A 6131-nucleotide genomic window follows, 5' to 3' on the forward strand; every position below is an offset into this window, starting at 1 on the left:
ATAGAAAATTATTTATATATAAAATATATAATATATATAATATAATATATATATTAAATATATATATATATTATATTTATATTTTTTGAATTTTATGTATATGCATATAATGGTTTAATAATATTATATAATATATAATATATATAATATATTATAATAATACACATATATACAGAAAATATAATTTTATGTACACTGCACACACAACACAAAACACCACACACACACACACACACGACCACACCACAACACACACACACACACACACACACACACACACACACACTGATAATCCCAATCCCTCGGCACGCAAAAAAGGGAAGCGAGAGAGAGAGAGAAAAGGGGAAAGAAGGAGAGAAGGGAGAGAGGAAAGAGAGGAGAGAGAGAGAGAGAGAGGAGAAGAGAAGAGAGAGAGGAGAGAGGGAGAGAGAAAAAAAAAAGAGAGAGAGAAGATAGACAAAGAGAAAACGAGAAAAAAAAGGAGAGATTAACATATGATAAAGGGAATAAACAAACATCAAAAGAAAATAACTAGTCAACGAAAAGAAAAGTTGAACTCAGTGGAAAAAGGGAAAAAAATGAAAACAATTTCATAACAAAAATGTCTCTAAGTAGGTTTCAAATATTTGGCCAGCAACTTTTGAAACAGAAATATTAGAATACAACAACGGAGAATTAAGCAAAATTCAGAAGTAATGGAAATCAGTATGATGAAATAATTAATGGTAACTCATTTTTTTTTTTCAAAACTTTTCATTTTTCAGGGAATCTTTTCATTGTCTGTGATGGCAACTGCACCCCCGGGTTTATAAATATCGTTAGTTTTTGATAATTGAGAATCTGTAGGCTTTGAAATCCAGTCCTCAGATCCCATTGCAAATCGCCATTACAGAACTCAATAATGGCCAAACGAGAGGGTCGAGTGCTGTTGCAAGCCAATCGGTTGCATGCGCGTTTATTTTCTGCGGATGTTGTTGCTGGGGGCGTTATTCCAAGCATGTTTCCGTTTTCTCCGGGAGGATGAGGCAGTCCCAATGAGATAGTAAATGGTGGCGTAAATACAGGAACTTGCGCTAGGGGTTTCGGCTCACAAACCATGCGCGGGAAGAACATCGTGGTTAAAAACTAAGCAGTGTGTTTTTTTCGCGGCTCCATTTCTCTCTCTCTCTCTCTCTCTCTTCCTCCCCCTTCTTTATAATATATTAATATACTATAATATATATAATATATATATATATATTATATTGTAAAATATATAATTTATGTATATATATATAAATTATATATATAATAAATATAAAAATTTATATATATATATATTATATATTTATAATTTCTTTTTTTGTTCGCAATGAAGTAAAAGTTAATAAGGCTATATCAATAAGATGACTGTTGCAATCCGCTTCTATTTATAATAAAATAGATCATAATAACGCTAGTGATGGTGATTGATGATGATATTAAGTATAATAGCAATAATGATAGTGATAAAAATAATTTTAATGATGATATTGTATTATCATTCCTTCCCACACTGTACTGATTTCATATTATTTTCCTGTCTCTTCAATAAACCCAATGATGATAATGATAATAACAATAAAAAACTATGTTATATATTGAGTATGTATAATGTATTATACAACACAACACACACACACATATATATATATATATATATAAATATAATATATTATATATTATAATAATTAAATTTTTATATAAATAAATATTATATTAATAATGGTTTTATACATTTTTTAATATATATTTATAATATATATATATATATAATATATAATTATATTATTATGTAGATGTATGAATGTATGATCTAATATAGTGTATGTGTGTGTGTGTGGTGGTGGTTTGGTGTTGGTGTGTGTGGGTTGTGTGTGTGTGTGTGTGGGTGTGTGTTGGTGTGTGGTAAATAATATTATAATAATATAAAAATTAATATATATTTTATATATTTTAAATATATATATTTTTATATTATCTATTATATAAAATATATATATTAAAATATATATATATATTATATATTAATATATTATTATATTTTATTATATATATGTGTGTGTGTGTTGTGTGTTGTTTTGTGGGGTTCGTGGTGTGTGTGTGGGGTTTTGTGTGGGGTGTGTGTTTGTGTGTGTGTGTGTGTTTTAAAATTAAAATTCATAAAAATTTATAAAATATAATATATATAAAATATATATTATATAATATATTTTAAATTTTATATGTGTGTGTTTGTGGGGTGTGTGTGTTGTGGTGTGTTTTGTGTGCGTGTGTGGGTGTGTTTTGTGGTGTTTGGGGTGTGTGTGTTTTTGGTGTTTGTGTGTGTTTTGTGGGGTTTTGGTGTTTGTGGGGTGTGTGTTGTTGTGGTGTTTTGTGTGTGTGTTTTGTGTGTGTCATAATTTTAAATATAAATATAAAATAAAATATTTTATAATATTATATATATATATATAAAAATATTATATATATAATAAGATATAATATATATAAAAATTTTATATATATATATAATAAAATTTTGGATATATATTATATATGATATATTTTATACATGAAATATAATAATATATAAATTATATATAATATAATATATATAATATATATATAATATAAAATATATATATATATAATATATAATATAGACATCTATTTTTATTTATCTGCCCTATCTTTTCTATCTATCTATATAGGGTATTTTGTAAATTTTTATATATGTTGGATATATTTTAAATAATTATTATTTTAATATATTAATATCTAAAAAGGGTTAATTTTATTAAAATTTTTATATATAGATATATATATATATATTATTAATATATATATATATATATATTTTAATAAAATATATATATATTATTGCTACGCCAGTGGGTTTTTTGTCTCTGGGCAAAACATGTGTTAACATGAAAAGGATGACCGGGGCATGTTTTAAAAAATTAAAGGGGGACCTGGGCAAACATAAACGCAACTGGCTGTGAGCGGAGGAGCGGAGGAACAAGCAAGAGAGGGGGTTGGGTGCGCTCCTGTAAAGATTTTCGTGTGTGCCTTTGTGACCTGATAAATTTTGTGTTGCCTGTTATAAGCAGTATCGTGCAGTGGAATGTTTGGGCCCCCCCTGTATTGGGCCTATAGAAAAGTGTACGGGTAAATAAAACTTGTGTAAAAAAAGGGAAAGACTGTCTTTTTGGGTTTTTTTTCGTCCCTGCCCGCCATTTGGCGTTTCCCCTTGTGGTTTTTGGGACGCTGGGGTGCTCGGGCCTTTGGAGCTGTTCAGTTTTCAGACCCGTAGATGCACGCCGTCTCCCCAGCCTCCCTTGTGTGGGGGCCCAGAGAGAGAGGCGGTCGGCGTAAAATATATATATATAAATATATTTAATTGAAAATCTACATTGGGGCATTAAACCCTTTTCTTTTAATTAAAAAATAGAAGAGTGGTCCCATTTTTCTGATAGCATTTTTCTTTATCAGTAATTAGAATTCAAAGTTTTTGTATACATACAGTAATTATATTCTGTAAAAAAATATATATAAATATATATATTTTATATATAAAAAATATTATAAATAAAATTTTATAATTTTTTAATTATAATATATATATATAATATTAAAATATAATATAATAATATAAGTATATGTTTTATAATATAATATATAAATAATATATAAATAGTATATATATGTAATAATATAATATATTATATATATATATAAAATTATGTATATGATAAAAGAAATAGTGATTTTATATAACTTTTCTGATAGCTTTTTTACAAATCATAATACGAGTTAACAAGAGTGTAAATATATATAATATTATAAAATATAATATATATATATATATATATAATATATATAAAAATATATATATATTTATGTATATGTATATTTAATATATTAAAATTAAAATTTAAATATATTATATATATATATAAATGGGGTGTGTGTGGTGTGGGGTGTGTGGTGGTGTGTGTGTGTTTGTGTGCGAGCATGTGTTTGGTGTGGTGTGTGTGTGTGTGGGGGTTTGTGTGTGTGTGTGTGTGTGGTTGTGTGTGTGGGTGGTGTGTGTGCGTGCGTGTGTGTGTGTGTGTGTGTGGTGAGGTGTGGTGGTGTGGTGTGTGTGTGCGTATGTGAGTGTCTGTACATAAATGTGCAATGGTGTGATATTGTATACATTTCTTATCACATTTTTGGAAATTTTTTCTTACAGTAAATGGCGGCCCCTGATGAAATGGCAAACAGGAATAGTACCCTTTTGATTAAAAAAACGAAGAGTCTAGTATGGAGTCGTTTTAGATTTTTTCGTAGTATCGAACCCCCTTAGACAATTCTGTGTATCGATGCCCATCACCCATAAAGGAATTTTTGTTCTGTTTTTTGGTTTATGGTTTTTAAAACGTGGTGGAGGGGGAGGCGTTGTTTGCTGAATTTAAGGTGAGGAGGAGAGGGGGTAATATCTCTAAAAAATCTATAAAAATATTTTTGTAGAAATAAAGCAAAAATGATAAGATACCCTTAACATCAATAAAAACAGGTAAAAGGTAATGTACTGTTGAGATGTCAGTGAAACGATAATGGCTTGATGAGACGATGATGATGATGATGGGGATCTTGATGACGAGACGAGAGGTGACAAAGCGAGGCGATGGAGATGGTATAATAATAGTGAAAAAAATGATAAAACGATGAGTACTCATATAAAAATAAACAGATCATGTGATAAAAATAATAAATCCCGTGTGGTGATAGCTTGATGATGATGAAGATGTGATGAGTAATAAGGTAGTAGATTAGTAAAGAAGTATATTTCACAAAATTTACTAATGGGTTGGAAATAACACCAAAATCACAAGATAAACTCATGGAGACGATAAAGATAATAGTGATAATGGTCGAGAAATGAAATGGTAGTATTATTATTTGTAAAATCTACTACTGCAGCTGTATAGTAGTAGTAACAATAATTACAAAGAGCGATAATGATAAGAGGATAAGAAATAATATCAATAAAAAAAAGATTTCAACAATAAGAGACCCCCTTCTTTGTACAAAAAAAAAAAGCCGAAATAATTAGTAGCATTTATATAAAAAATATTTAATGAAAAAAAACATGGGTATTGGCGCCCAGGGGCAAAAATTATAACTGGGATTTGGGAAACAGAAAGGGAAAAAATCGTATCGTATGCTTATGTGTTAGGATGGAAGAAATGAAAATATGGGGTTATTTAACCAGTCTCCACATATAATAGGATATGAAAGAAAAGAAGAGAAACCCTTTAAATTTTTTGGGCATTTTAGTTTTTATTTTTCTTTGGGAAAAATGAATATAGCAGAACAATAAAAACAGGAATTCAGTTTTAAAAACAATAAAGCAAGAGTGACCAGATTATTTTTTTTCAAAAAAAAAAAAAAAAAAAAAAAAAAAGAATGAAAGAAGAATGTGGAAAATAATATAATTATATATATTATATAATATATATATATATATATATATATATATATATATATAGTGTGTGTGTGTGTGTGTGTGTGTGTGTTTGTATGTATGTATTTTGTATGGTGTGTGGTGTGTGTGTGTGGGGGTGTGTTGTGGTGTTTGGGGTTTTGGGGTTTGTGTTTTTTTTGTGTGTGTGTGTGTAGGGGGTCTTGGGCAGAGCCCTTTCGCCCACCGTCAAAGATGGCGGTTTTTTTCCCCCGGGAAGCGGGATAAAAGGAGTAAGGGCCGGGGTAGGTGGGGGCCCGTTTACTAAAAAATAATAATAAAAAAGAAAAAAAAAAAAATGAATTAAAAAAAATTATATCCCTCACAAGCCCCAAGGAGATAGGGCTCTCTGTGAGGGGGTGTTTTATCTCATCCCAACATTTAAAACATAACACACCCAGCTTTCCCCCTAAGGCAGGAGGTACAATCTTTTTCCCTTTTGGTCCGTGTATGGCACTGTAAGATCCGGGGAGTACACAAAAAACCCCGTTCGTTTAAACCGCCCCATTCAGTGAAAATGACAACAAATTGTAAAAAACATAATTTTGAGATAACCAGCAAGAAAAAAGGGGGGGTAGGAATTACTTAAAAAAAGGAAAAAAAAAAAAAAAAAAATGTAAAAAAA

This window comes from Penaeus monodon, chromosome 17, assembly GCF_015228065.2.
Source record: "Penaeus monodon isolate SGIC_2016 chromosome 17, NSTDA_Pmon_1, whole genome shotgun sequence".
Lineage (NCBI taxonomy): Eukaryota > Metazoa > Arthropoda > Malacostraca > Decapoda > Penaeidae > Penaeus > Penaeus monodon.